Source organism: Perognathus longimembris, chromosome 4 (assembly GCF_023159225.1).
Source record: "Perognathus longimembris pacificus isolate PPM17 chromosome 4, ASM2315922v1, whole genome shotgun sequence".
In the NCBI taxonomy this organism is placed as follows: domain Eukaryota; kingdom Metazoa; phylum Chordata; class Mammalia; order Rodentia; family Heteromyidae; genus Perognathus; species Perognathus longimembris.
The window spans coordinates 79,921,838-79,937,156 of NC_063164.1; the positions used below are offsets into that span (position 1 = coordinate 79,921,838).

At 36.4% G+C, this 15,319-nt stretch overlaps 1 long non-coding RNA gene across 1 annotated transcript; it reads left to right on the top strand.

Annotated features, from left to right (window-relative positions):
- Window positions 1–253: 253 nt before the first annotated feature.
- On the top strand, window positions 254–13,314 carry LOC125350035. Its single transcript, XR_007210668.1, has 3 exons — window positions 254–370; window positions 617–621; window positions 13,284–13,314. It is a non-coding gene; the product is annotated as an uncharacterized LOC125350035 (long non-coding RNA).
- Window positions 13,315–15,319: the final 2,005 nt, after the last annotated feature.

Below are 15,319 nucleotides of genomic sequence, written 5' to 3' on the forward strand. Positions count from 1 at the left end.
TCACCGTGGTCTACCCTTTATTGGTAGGCTATTGTATATGCGATATAATGAGTTTTATGAAAACAATATGGGTTATAAGGTCAGACAAAGCCACCAGCACAACGTTTTTCCCAGCACAATGTCACTGCTAAAATATGTAACCAACCCAGATGCCCCTCAGTAGATGAGTGGATCAGGAAAATGTGGTAAATGTAATGGAATTCCATGCCTCTATCAGAAAGAATGACATTGCTGCATTTGTATGGATATGGAAGGACTTGGAAAAAAATTATACAAAGTGAAGTGAACCAGACCCAAAGAAATATGGACTCTGTGGATTCTCTCATAGGGAATAATTAGTACATGTTTAGGCTATTCATAGCAGAAGATCGTAACAGCTCAATATGAACACATAAGATGATGCTAAGTGAAATGAACCCCACATTATAGAAATAAGTGTTATAACATTGTTGTAATTATTTTCAACATCCCATGTGAAACCGTACCCTTTTTTTCCTCTCATATTCCCTTCCTGTGGTTTTACCCCCGCTACCACTGTATCTGATCTTAGTACCCTGGATACTGTATATACATGTATTAGATCTAGGGAAGGGAAAGGGAATACTGAAATCCAGAGACAAAGTTTAAAAAGACAAACCATTCCAAAAGCAATACTTACAAAACCATTTGGTGTAAAACAACTGTACAACTCATGGGGAGGAGAGGGAAAGGAGGAGGGATGAGGTGGGGGAAAAATGAGGGAGGAGGTAACAAGTTGAACAAGATATGTTCTCACTGCCTTACATATGAAACTGTAACACTTCTGTACTTCACTTTAACAATAAAGGGAAAAAATGGAAAAAAAATCCTAAGAAACCCCAAAATTTTCAGTGATTTTAACATATATTATAATTACATATATTATATATAATTATATATAACATATTTAATTTTATATATTATTATATATTATGACTAAGATAATAATATATAATACAATATATAAATAATATAATGCAATATATTATAAATAACACATTGTACATACATATAAATAGCACACACACATACACATATATATAAATATACTTACAATATAAATTTTTCAAATGAACATAGGTTGCTGGTGTTACTAATTTTTATTTTTTATATTTTCAGCTTTTATGTTTAATTTTATTGTCAAGGTGATGTACAGAGAGGTTAGAGTTACATATGTAGGGAGTTAGTACATTTCTTGTAAAACTTATTACCCCTTATGTCAATTATCTCCCACTTTCCCTCCCCCCTGTTCCCCCAAGTTAAACAGTAAATTTCCAACATACTGTCTTATGAATTTCACTGTTGCTTAGCTTGACACTTTGTCCTTTTTCTCACCATTTTGATGTTCCCTTCCTTTCCCTAATTCACACACACACACACACACACACACACACACACACACACACTTTTTAAAATCTCTCTAAAATTACTTGGAGAACAAGATCTCTATAGAATTGATTTGGGGAAATGCTGTTCTATACTAAAATTCATCTTATGTGACCTCCTGAGATACTCAAAATTCTCACTTCTTTAAGATAACGTGTTAGTGGAAGGACTGATAAATCGCACAGGGTATATCAAATTGATGGGGCTTCAGCTGGGGTGGGGGGTGGCAACTGAGCAATTACAGGCTCCCACCTACAAGGGAGGAAACTATCGGCTGGAAGCACAGCATGCTATTAGTCAGTCCTATGTGTCCTAGTCAAGAGAGCAAATCCAGATGAAAAAATCACATACACTGTGTCTCGGCAGGAGGTCCCCAGGAAGGAGGTGGTGAATGAGAAATACTCATTTGAAGGAAAGCAGTAGACATAAGTGGCATGCGAAAAATCTGTAACTCTGATTATTTTGGGTTTGGGCCAAAGGTAAAAGTTACAGGACCATATATTAAATGCTAATAGAAGATTTAATACTTACCTCTGATTTTCTTCAGAAAAAGAAGTCTGAGATTTTAAAAATATTCCAAATATTTTTAAATTAATCATGATAGATAAGGAATTAGACTAAAAGAGAATGAAAAAGCACCTGTATGGTGCTCATGGGTCACACCCTATGTTGTGAATCTTCATCTCTTGGGCATCTTGACATCAATACAAATTAATTAAATGCTGATCTACAAAGTTGAAACTGGGATAGTTAAATCTCTTAAGGATATTCTAAAATGCAGTTTATGTTGAAACACAACCTCAGAGCAGAAATCTATTAGACAATAGTGGAAAGTAGAGAATGATAATTCCTCTCTCCCTCCTTTACTTCATTTTTCCTTTCCTTCCTCCCTCCTCTCCCTCTCTCCTTCCTTCTATTTTTCTTTCCTTTCTTTTTTTGAGAATTTTGCTCTATAGGCTGACCTCAAACTAGCAGTCCTACCTCAGCTCCTTTAGTGCTGGGATTGCAGATGTGTACAATTATATCCAGTAAGGACAGTTTCTTTAAGGCAACATTGATAGCTAGTAATTTGTTTTGCACCTTTAAGTCTGTTCATAATTATAACTTCCTACTCATGGACAGATAAGATCACACATTTATTACAAGAGATTTCATAAGTATACCTTTCATTTATCCACTTAGCCATTTGTCAGAGGTTACCTGAAAGCAGAAACTGCATTTGTTTCCACACTCCACCTTATGAATTGTATTCAAAATAAGATGGATGTAAATGGAATTTATCCTAGATCTTTTTCATGACATATGCAGGAGTCATTTCTGAGGAACTGAGCTGATTATCAAATAGTTGCAGTTCTTTTGCAGACTTTGGAAGATCATTCTCTTCTGTTCCACAAATGATATTCAGATTTCAGCTAGGAATATTTGGGAAAAAATATGTGGTGCAACTGACATAGGACAATAGTCTCTGTCAGAAACACAACCTTCTTTGAAGGTATATTTTGGGTGTTCACAAAGATTGATTCTATGATGTAGTGATATTTTAATGAGATTCATATGATTTATTTATTTGCCATGTAGTATAGTGTAAGTTTGCCTTCTTACAATGAACTTTTCTTCAGGGAAAGGATGGCTTTGATTCTTCAGCAATTCAGGGACAAGGTGAAGAAAATCCAGTAGTTGAAGTCAGTTCAGTAGCTGATACTATGATAACAGTGCTATATCTGTCATCTGGTAAATTTTGATGCGTTAGGAAAGAAAAAATATTTTAGTTATTTTTTCATACAATCATAATTTAATTTTTCACCTAGGAGAGAAACATGGCAAGGACATAACTATGAAAGGTCACATCAAAATTTTGAATAAGGTAAGAATTTTTCGCCATTTCAATAGCATAAGAACTTAAGACAGACTAAATCTAATTATTGGAATGCACCACTGCAGATCACTGGAATGCTACAGTTTCTCTTTTCAGTCTCTTCCTCATGAACTAATATATTACAAGTATTTCTCTTTGAGAGTGAGGAGTGAAATGAAAAAAAATAGTAGAAATACTATTAAGATTAAAAACATTTTTACTTGATATTGGCATAAATGACATGTAAGTGCAAAAAGGCTCCTTTTAAATTGCTTTTTTGTTATCAGACTGTAACAAATCTTTTATTACAAAGAATTAAACCTCTCCATAATGTCTCAAAAAGTATCAAATACCATTTCATAACTCTAATATATAGCAGAATAGGCACTCACTATTAGAACTGAGTGAGGAAAAGTGTTAAATCTCAAGCTTCTGCTCATATCTCATGGTGACTAGGCAGATGCCTAGGATGCCATTTTCCTGTTATTCCTGTTTCATACAGTTTACTGTTGCAGTGGAGACCAAAGTTTCATAATTTAAGTGCAGGAAGTTGAGAGATAAAATCCAGTGAAAACATATCAATCTCAATTCAACTCAGTTAAAAAAAAAAAAGCAAACAAATTAGTTTTCTGGAATGAGAAAGGAAGGCATAGGGTTAAAACCATGACAAAGCCTGGTATGCATACGTAGAATATTATAACCCTGAACCTGCCATGATATTTTAAAATAAAGTGGATTTTTGTGAATTTTGCCTCTTTTGGTATTGCAAACATGTGATGTTTAATATTAATCAAATTTAAAGCATTTTTTCTAAACAAAACAAAATTTAAAAACTTCAAGACAAATATATCCTAAGGAAAAAAGGTCATTCGTTATAAAATTGTGAGGATACCCAAGCAAGACCCCACTTAGGACTTGTCAGCATGAACTTGAGAGCTTTTGTCCACTGTTTCTCAGAATTGAATTGCGTTTTGATGGAATAGGAGCCACCACTGCCTCCTGTGTCTTCAATCTTACCTTTCTCCACATCCATCCTGTAAGGAAGATAAAATTGTGTCTTGCCTTTCTCTGCCTCTTCTTTGAACTGCTGCACACAGTCCAAGAAAGCCACCATTGTGTGTTCAACAAACTTGTTGTCCCAGAAAAATTGCAATCCCCCAAAACACAGCACATGAAGGATGAGCTTTACAACACAATGCCCAGGTAGAGATTCTAGTTCTACATTTCATGATTGGGAATACAAGACAAATTACTTTCTTTTTTAAAAATTTATTTTATTAATTAAATTTTCTTGACAAGGTGTTGTGCAAAATGGGTAAAGTTACATAATAAGGCAGTGAGTACATTTCTTGTGATATCTTACATCCTCATTTTTCTTTCCCTTCCTTAGATCAGTTAGGCATATTTAGTGTACCAAAATCATATACAGAAACCAGGTAGGGTACGCCAAAGGAAATTCACCTAGAACTTTAAATGTAATGTCAACAATAGAATCCTCCTGTGTCCTTCTCTTGTAGTTGTTTTTGCTTATCCTCGTCTTATATGATCATGTGTACATAGCTGTTGAGATATTGTGATCCACTGATAGGTCTATTCTAGACCTTTTTATATTTAGTAGTTGTTTGGTTTTAGTTATATAATGTAAAGTTGCTGACCGAAACCTGTGGAAATACATTTGAAAAGAAGTTTGTTTTGAAAGCCTGGTCTCTACGGTCCCCCACCTCCCAACAGTCATATATCAAGGAGGCCATGCCCTTTCGTTGTCTGTGTTCTAGGCTTGTCTTGCTCAACATTATTTGTTCAAGTTCTGACCATTTCCCTGTGAATACCAATATTTTATCATTTCTAATTGCTATGCAGTATTCCATTGTGTACCACATTTTTTGTATCCACTCATATGTAGTGGGGCATCTGGGTAGTTTCCATATTTTGGCTATTGTGAACTGTGCAGCAATAAACATGGATGTGCAGATGCCTTTATGATATCCTGAGACCTGTTGTTCAGGATAGATGCCTAGGAGTGGTATGGCTGGGTCATAGGTTATGTATATGCTGAGCTTTTTGAGGAACCTCCATACAGTTCTCCAAAGTGGTTGTACTAATTTGCGATCCCACCAACAGTGGAGAAGGGTTCCTCTTTCTCCTCATCCCCTCCAGCATTTGTTGTTGCCTGAGTTCAGAGGCCGTTCTAACTGGAGTGAGGTGGTATCTCAGGATTGTTTTTACTTGCATTTTCTTTCGTTCCAGGGATGTTGAACATTTCTTCATATGTTTTCTTGCCATTTTCATTTCTTCTCCTGTGAAGTGTCTCTTTAGCTCCTTTGCCCATTTAATAATTGGATTACTGGGTTTGGAGGGGTTTACTGGGTTTTGAGTTCTCTGTAGATAATGGATATTAGGCCTTTTTCTGTTGCTGTGCTGGTGAAGATCCTTTCCCTTATGGTTGGCTGTCTTTCTAGTTTGGTGGCTATGTTTTTAGCTGTGCAGAAACTTTTTATTTTGTAGTAGTCCCATTGGTCGAGACTCTCCCCTATCTGTTGTGGCCCTGGGAATATGTTCAGGAAGTTCCTACCTGTGCCTATAAGTACTAGCATCTCCCCTACTCTGTCCTTCAGTAGTTTCAATGATTCAGGTCTGATGTTGAGGTCCTTAATCCATTTTGAGTTGATCTTGGTTCATAGTGATAGGCTAGGGTCTACTTTGAGTTTGCTACATGAGGCTGCCCAGTTTTCCCATACCAGTAGTTGAAGAGCTATGTTTTTCCCATTGTATGTCTTTAGCTCCTTTGTTGAATATCAGCTGACTGTCAGAATGTGGCTTTATTTCTGGGTCTTCTATTCTATTCCATTGGTCTTCAGGTCTGTTTTTATACCAATACCAAGCTGTTTTTGTTATGGTGGCTCTGTAATAGAGATTGAAGTCTGGTATTGTGATTCTTCCTGCGCTGCTTCTTTTGCCTAGAATTATTGCTTTGGGTATTCTAGGTCTTTTGTTGTTCCATATGAATTTGTGGGTTGTTTTATCTATTTCAGTGAAAAATGTAGCTGGGATCTTGATTGGGATTGCATTGAATTTGTACAACATTTTAGGCAGTATGGCCATTTTCACTATATTGATTCTGCCTACCCATGAGCATGGGAGGTCTTTCCATCTCCTTGTGTCCTCTTTGATTTCCCTTTTTAGATTTTTATAGTTCTCATTAAATAGGTCATTCATGTCTTTAGTTAGGCTAATCCCTAGGTAATTTATTCTTTCTTATTTTAGCTAATGTAAATGGTATTATTTCCATAATTATCTTTTGTGCTTGTACATTGCTGGTATACAGAAAAGCTGCTGACTTTTTAGGGGTTGATTTTTGTATCCTGCTACTTTGCCAAAATGGTTTATTTGGTCTAGGAGTTTGGGGACTGAATTTTTTGCGTCCTTCAGATATAAGATCATGTCGTACTGCTTTTTGGAGCTGGCAATTGGCTTGACCTTTCATAAAATTTGTAATATTTCTTTGTGACTTACACATCTGGTATGAAGCAGTTATGGATTACATCCTGTGCTTCCTTTCAGGGCCTGTAGGTGGCGGCTTTGGCTTGGTTTTGTGCTGGTTACTGCTGGTCTGCCAGTGAGGACTTGTTTGTATCCTGGCTCCAGGTTTGAGTTTGGCTGTTGAACCTTACTGCCCTATGGGTGAGTGTGACTGTCTTGGTTGTTGCCAGTGCAGTTATCCTCACCATAGTTAGGGGTGGGTAGGTTCTGTGGCTTTCTCTGTGGGACTGTGCTCTGCCACCATACTTTGCTGATCTTGTGGACCCTTGTTGGGAGTTCACGGGTTGCTGATTCAGTGTGGTGTGGTGACTTTTCTCTTTTTTGATTATTTCCCTGCTAGTTGCTGTGGGTCAAGAGTGCTTGCCTCTCAGATTGAGTATTGCCACTGAGGGGCAGCTTGCTGACCTGTGCAGAGTGCTTCTGTCAGAGCAGGTGCTGCTGTTGATTGGTGGAATGCAGAATGCGCCTATCAGAGCAGGCATTGCTGCTGAGGGGCAGCTTGCCCAACTATGTTTTCCTGTGGGGGAGTGGGTGCAGAATCCTCCTGCTGGAGTGCTAGAACACTGACCCATGCGGGTGTAAGAGCACTTGTGCTTCTTTTGGGGGGTACACTGCCCCAGATTGTTGGAGGGTGCTTGTGCCCTCTCATGATTCTGCTGTGGGGGTGGTATGCATGGCCCCCAGCAGATTCAAGTGTCTGGACATGACTTGGTGCCAATAGACTCTGTGCCTCTGCTGTGAGTTGGGTGTGTGCTTGGGCCTGGGCTGGTATTGCACACCAGCAGGCCTGTGATTGTTGTTCAAAATGTCTGTGCAAACCAGGGCACCTCAAGTGGAGGTCAAATGCCTACCAGATCCCAGGTCCCTACTGGAGGGTGGGGTGTGCTGGTGCATGCAGATTCAGGCTCCCCAGCTGGGGATTTGGGGGATGCTGGCCTAATGTGTCTCCCAGACCACTTTGTTAGGAGTTACTCCATCTGCTGCTAGCTCTTGTGTTCTCTCAGGAGCTGTAGGGTCCTAGAGCCACCAGATATGGGGCTCTTTTGTCCTTTGGAGTGGGAAGGGAGAGGGAGGGAGCTCCAGTTTCTTTGTCCCCTTGCAATGAGCTCTACATCAGGTTTTGAGTTTCTGCCAGAGCTGATCTCCTGTTTGGGGCGTGGGGGCAATGGGGAATTTACTGGTCCTGGATTGTGTGTGTGTCCCGGGATGTTGTGAGATTTTCCAGGCTGGGGTGTGGTGATGGTTTGGTGGGGGCGGTGGTGGTCCTAGCTCTCCACGTCCATGGTGCCTGGCTCCCTTGCTGTTGTGTGGTCCCAGTAGACCCATCGACCTCCTGCTGTCTGGTCTCTGCACTCGATGGGAGACTTTTCCACTGTTGTTTTTGTGGTTGTTGACAATCTACGGTCCTGTTTGCCAACGCGCTTGGGCCGCTTTCCCAGCCTGGCCCTGTTCAGGCCAGGGTAGACGGGGTATACTGGAGATTTTCCAGCTCCATGCAGATTATAGGCTTTTCTTTCTTTGTTCTTTTTAGTTTGTGTTTCTCTGTTTTTTCTGGTTGTTGGGTTTGCCAGTCTCTTGATGGGGCGTTGGGTGTTGGAGTTCCCTGCTCACTATTTGGTTGGAGCGAGTTTGGGTACATCCCTATTGTGTTGGCGCCATCTTCCTCTTGACCCAGATTAATTGCTTTTTAAATAGCCAAGAAAAGCCAGAATTCCCAACACTTACATATTTTGTTGTGTTAAAATTATTTGTATTCTCCTTTTATGCTTATGCCTTCCTTAGTTTCCTCAATACATGATGACATAATTCTCTATATTTTATTTTATTAGTATTGGTTTGGAAAATTATAACCATACTATATCATGTACCATTATAATTATACTATATCATGTACCCTCATTTTTAAATTTCAATCTTAATTCAAATATACACTTTGTATGATTTACTAGAATAAACACCAATTCACTGACCCTGATTACAATTAATGACTTTGTTTTGTTCTCAAAATATATACATAGAAAGAGAAAGAAGTACATTGATCAAATTGTAATCCTATATTTTATGATAAGACATTAAATTGGATTCTTTTTATTTATAAAATACTTGGGATGAATCTTGTACCACTCAATGTGAAATTAAACAAAAATACCTCTATTGTAAAATTTGCATTCTAGCATGATCTCTTAACATAAGAGGTAAAATTAAAGAAATAGAAGAAAACAAGTCTCAAGAGAATATTAAGTTAAAGCTATGATATGGTAAGCACTACTGCAACATCATAAATTATAATAGTATTAGTAATAGTTCCCACTTACCACTCGCCACAAATCGAACGACATGTAGAAATATTTATTGCATATTCACTATATCTTGTGAGGTGATGTTTTATTGTTCTCATATTGCAAATGAGAAAATAGATTTTTAGTAATTGGCCTACACCCACATAGTTAAAGAATGGTACAAGTTGGACCTGGAGTTACACAAAGTGAATTCAAAGTTCCTGCTCTGAAGTACTTTTCTATCTATAAAAGTCCAAACTATACAACTAACAAGGTAAAGCCCATCTATATGTACGCTTTTAAGGTTAGGTCTCAGCTAGTTTTTGATGGGGAAATTCTTGGGGAAAAAATGGTTAGCAGGTAAAGATATGGACAATTAGAGAGCAAACTCAAATCTTTTACCTGTGAAGTTTAAGAGATTGTCCAAATCAGACATTCCCTTCTGAAAAGCAATAATATAACGGGAAGCACAAATATATTTAAGAAACTTGCATTAATTATTCTAAGCAAAAGATAAATATTAATAGAAATTGCAATGTATCTTGAAAATTTATTTCGAGAATTATTTCAAAAATGAGGTTGCTTCAGGATCTTCTTTGTGATAATTCCTTCAGCTGTCTGATTAAAGAAAGCTCTAGAATTAGTGTGACTTATGTGGACAATGATGTGTGCTGATCAGCTCTGTGCTTAACTAATTCATCGCTACATTAAACCTCATCTCATTCTTCCTTGAAGAAAATTCAAACATTTCATTCTATTTTAGCTACTCATCTAGTTTCTATCATTGTTCTCTATAAAAACAAGAAAAAAACAAAATAAAAAAAACACACTTAATTTAATGTAAATCCCTTTAATCATACTCTATCTCTAAAAGGTTTCTGGCTTTTTGAGTTCTTCATCCTGTATCATCTCTGTGTTTTCATATTAATTATAATAAAAAATTTTAACAAGCTTTCCATTCCATTTTATAAGCAAGTGGATATAAATTCTTTTGACCATATTTAGTCTCTTCATTCTCTCCTTTCACTTTTCCCTTCTCACCTTATTCCAGAGAGGACCTATTTTGTATTCCTGTCCTTCAATTTTTTCAGTAAATGTTGATGGTTAAAAAAAAGTTTCACTCTGGTATTTCACATATGCATATACACTATTTTAAAGAAATTAAATCTCTTCTTTACATTCACTTCACACATGCCCATTATGCTCAATTTTTCATCAGCTTTCATTGAGTTTCATTTTGATATGTTCATTCACAGATACCAGGTATTTCAGTATTGTTCATCTTCTCATTTTGTGTTACTCTTACCCAGTTCCTTCAAATGGTCACACACACACACACACACACACACACACACATGCACACACTCACACACACATAAACACATACATATGTATATTTGATATATACTTACTATGTATATGTTTATGTGTATATTTGGCATTTATAATCTAGCATTCATATTTCACATTAAATGTACAACCTTTGTCCTTCTGAAACTGGCTTACTTTTCTCAACACACTGCTTATCTAGTTAATGTAAATTCTGCCACAGCACAACTTGAATAGACTTCTAATCAAGGATCTCTTTCCCTGAACATTTTTATCAGCTTCTTGTCAATAAACAAGGCTTATTCCTTGTTGGTTTTTATGTGGGTTTTATTTGTTTTAATTATTTTTACTTATCTCATTTTTTTTTTTTTTAAGATTAGGTATCCCTATGTATTCTAAACTGACCTGGTCTCAATATCCTTTGTCTGTAGCTTTTTGAGTTCTGTAATTATACAAAAGTGCCTTCTAAAACTCAAAAATTTCAAGCAAGATAATTTTACTTGGCTAATCTAGCTTGCTAGCAGCCTTAGCAAAGTTCAGTTTCTTTAGGCAAATGGGTCTGTCTATCAACTTTGATGGAAGTACTGCTATTAGAACTTGAAGGTAATATGTCCCTTGTTTTGAAAGGCTGGGTCTATTTCACTTCACTTCTTTCTAACTTCACTGTATTCTGACAGTTGTAGGATGAAAATGAATGAAGAGTTTTCTACATTGAGATTGATGGAAAGGCTATGTTCTATTATATTCTGAAGAGTGGATTCTGTGGAAAGCCCTGAGCCAAGATCTACTATGTAAGGAGCACTTTCAGCCAACAGGTGATTCTGTGACAAGGAAGATATCATTATTATATAGAAATTAGTCTCTAAAATAATGGAAAAAAATGAAATATTTTTCATCTAAAAACCATCTATTCCATTCTAGCTGTCTCTTCTCTTCTAGCTGTCAGCTTTCAGCATGGTCATTCTTTGACCATCTTTATACAGATGCAACACTGCAGTGATTCAGAAAAGGTACTTGTTCTCCTGAAAATCTTTCATCATCAGATGGTCTGTCAGATCACATCTTAACTCTCCAGTGAGCTAATCCTGTGTGGTAACCAAAAATAACAGGGACATGAAGCTACCATAAGTCTGGCAAGTGATTTGATCTCAGCAGTCCTTTGGCAGATGCCCAGACATTGATGCCTCTCAAAACTCAGTTGCAGACTGGATGACTTGCAATGAATTTCTGTCCCTTGACAATTCTGTTTTAGTGTGGATTGATTTTTGTAGGAACATTGAGAGGCCTGATCTGTTTGCATAATCTGCCCCTTGGAAGAAAGTAGAGGCCTCAATTCCTGAGAAATCAATGATTACTTTTATTTTCATAAGTCCTCTTTCCCAAGCTTTAGTCCTTGGTTTGTAGGTAGTTTTGAAATGTTTCAGTGTAGCCACTCTTCAAACTCTCACAGCCCAGAGGATAGCTCATTCTCTTCTTTTCCAATGCTACTTCTTGTTCACTTAATTTTAAGCCAACACAAGCTTTGCTTGATAATGCAAATATCAACATTTACATATTTCTGATAGTTTTTAACACTTCTGTTCCTAGTGTTGAATCATGGTCATGTACTGATGGCAGAAAATTTGTAATCATTTCCTACTTGAATTAACTTCTAATGCCTTATTTTCTTGTTCATAACTCAAATCATTTTTACACTTTCATTCTTAAACAAAGAGTGCACTTGTAAGCTTTGTTTCATCAAATACCTGTTTTGTCTTCTATTATATAAAGAATGGTCTCTTACTATTTAACCTAACACTTAAAGGTATCCTTTCCTAGTCACCCCAAATCTTTCCATCAAATTATTTCAGTCATCATGTTCTACATCTCTCATTCCTTAATTTATCTACTTCTCCCTTTCCCTGTCCTTTTTATACTATTGTCTCATGTGGAAATTCTCTCAACACATCATTCTCTGTCACACTTTAGTAATCTGAAAAAGCCTACTTACCTTTGATTTTGGCATTCATACATACTGTATACTAACAGTGCAAATTTTGTTTGATAAATTAATATGTATCATATTTCGCAAATAATTTCAACAGGAAATACATGGGAAATGGTTGTGCCTGGGACAATTATGAGTTGAACAGCAAATTAATAATTTCTCTATTCCCTCTCTTTCCAGAGACATAGATTATAATTAACAGTTCACTATAAATTATTTTTCAAATGTTTACATTTTGATACACGGATTTGAAAGTTTCAGATGTAATCATAGAATTCCATTATGAGTATATACCACATTTTCTTGATCCATTCATCACTGAGAGGCATCTAGGTTGATTCCATATCTTGGCTATGGTAAATAATGCTGCAATGAACCTGGATGTGCTGGTGGTTTCAGTGTAGGTTTTTTTGCAGTCAATTGGATAGATATCCAGAAGTGGGTTGCTGGGCCATAGGAAGCTCTATGTTTAGTCTATTGAGGAACATCAAATTGCTTTCCAAAGTATTTGAACAAGTTTATATTCCCAACAGTGTAGTATCATTCCCTTTGGGCCACATCCCTGCCAGCATCTTTTATTTTTAGTTTTATTGATACTGGCCATTCTAACTGGAGTGAGGTAGAGTATCAATTTTGTTTTGACATTGACCCACTCATAAGGAAATGTAAAGAGATGGGAAAAATTATGCTAAGCAAAGTAAGCCAGACCCAAAGGAAAACAGGCTGCATGGTTTCCCTCATTTGTAATAACTAGAGTGTGCTTAAAAATCTACAAGTAAACCCAACAGATAGTAAAAAATAATTACACTTGGACATAATCAATTAAACAACAGCCTAACCATTCACACAGTGAGAACAAAGGAAGATATTCTTGGGAAAGGATTATAAGAGCTCAATAGCTGTGTGCATATGGTCACATAAAATGATTCTTATCAAAATTAACTCCAAGAAATGGAAGGAAGAGGCTACAGTTACATATGGCACGTTGAAAGTAATTACAACTGTGGTATAACAATCATTTCCATAACATGGAGTCATTTCACTTAGCATTATCTTATGTGTTCATAAGGGTATAGCTATTGGGCTCCTTGATCCTCTGCTGTGACTTGCCTAAACCTGTGCTAATTTGTAATTACTTTCAATGTGCCATATGTAACTGTAGCCTCCATTATTGATGATCTTCTTGTATCACCTTCCTGTGGTTGTACCTATACTATCTCTGTATCTTATCTGAGTATATTGGAAACCATGTATACTGGTATTAAAACTAGGAAATTGGAAGGGAATACCAAAATAGAGAGACATAGGGTAAAAAAAGACAAACAACTACAAAAGCAATGCTTGCAAAACTGTTGGCTGTAAATGAACTGAACAACTCATGGGGGAGAGGGAAAAGAGAAAGGGGTAGGGGGAAGGGACGAGGTAACAAACAGTACAAGAAATGTATCCAATGCCTAATGTATGAAACTGTAACCTCTCTGTAATTCAGTTTGATAATAAAATATATATCTTAATAAAAAACAAAAATAAAAACAGAAAACAAAAAAAGAAATGGAAGAAAGAGATTTTTTATTGTAATGTTTGTAGTTCTATTTCCCTCTTTGTTTTTTCCCGTCTGTGCTGTTTTTTATTTCTGTACTCTTTGTCTTGTGAGAAAAAGGGTGAACCAATTCAGCAGTGAAACTCACTAGACACTATGTGGGAAATGAACTACACAACTTTGGAGGGAGAGAAGTTGGGAGGAGAACAACTGAGAGAGAATGAGGGAGGAGGTGACACTCTTAAAAAGGAAATACGCTCATTACTTGCCTTATGAAACTCTAACCATTCTGTATATCACCTTACATTATATTCTAAAAGAAAGTTTCAGAAGAAAAAACTTAAAAATATTATTACATATGTCTGTACTGACAAATTTCTACACACACACACAAACACAGAAAGATACACACATTGTATTTGAGAAGACTCAATATTTAATTGCTTGATTGTGCCACCTAAATTACATGTGAATTATAAGGTTAATTTCTAAATTTGAAAACTAATTTAAAGTCAGAACAGCAAGTACATACTGATTTAGAGCAAAAAGATTTCTTTGTATGGAAAAATCAAATATTTTACTAGAATTTCTATATTTGTATTATATATAAACTGCAGGGGGATATACAGATATTTATTAGTTAAGTACAAGGATGTATCATGCTAATATGGACTGTAGCTATACCTTAGTGACAGAGAGATTGCCTAGCTTTCCTGAGGACCTTAATTTAATAACTAGTACCATAAAAACAAAATAACAACAAAAATCTAAATAGTAAGTAAAAAATAACTCAACTAGAAATATCCTCACTGGTATCCTTTTCCCCTTATCATCATTTAAAACTAATATCAAATTGATGATTATTTCCCTAAATTTTATCTTCAGAGCAAGATTATCTGTCACTTGTTTTGTTCTGTCAAGCCTTCATTTACTATGCTATAATTTTATCTTTTAAAATGAAAATAGTTTGTAACTGTGTGCTCACTTTTTAGATGTATGACCCAGCCACCTTGAAAAAGGCGTTTCATTTTTGTCTGGCTCAGACTTTTCTCACCAGTAAGAAATATGAGGATTAAAAAAAAATGTAGACTAGATTGAGAGCCAGGTGCAGAGGCACATATCTACTCCAGAGGTGAGGGAAGACTATTGCTGGATCATGGGTAGCATACTGAGACTGCATCTCAAATTTGGCTTTCTAATAAGTGTGTGTGTGTGTGTGTGTGTGTGTGTGTGTGTGTGTGTGTGTGAAAGATAATACTGACAGACACAAGGAAATAGATCGTGTGAACGGCTTAGGAAAGAGAACTGTATTTTACCCAATTATACTATGACTGTCATATGAATGCACAAATGCCTTCTCATTTAGCCCAGGAATCAGAATATGA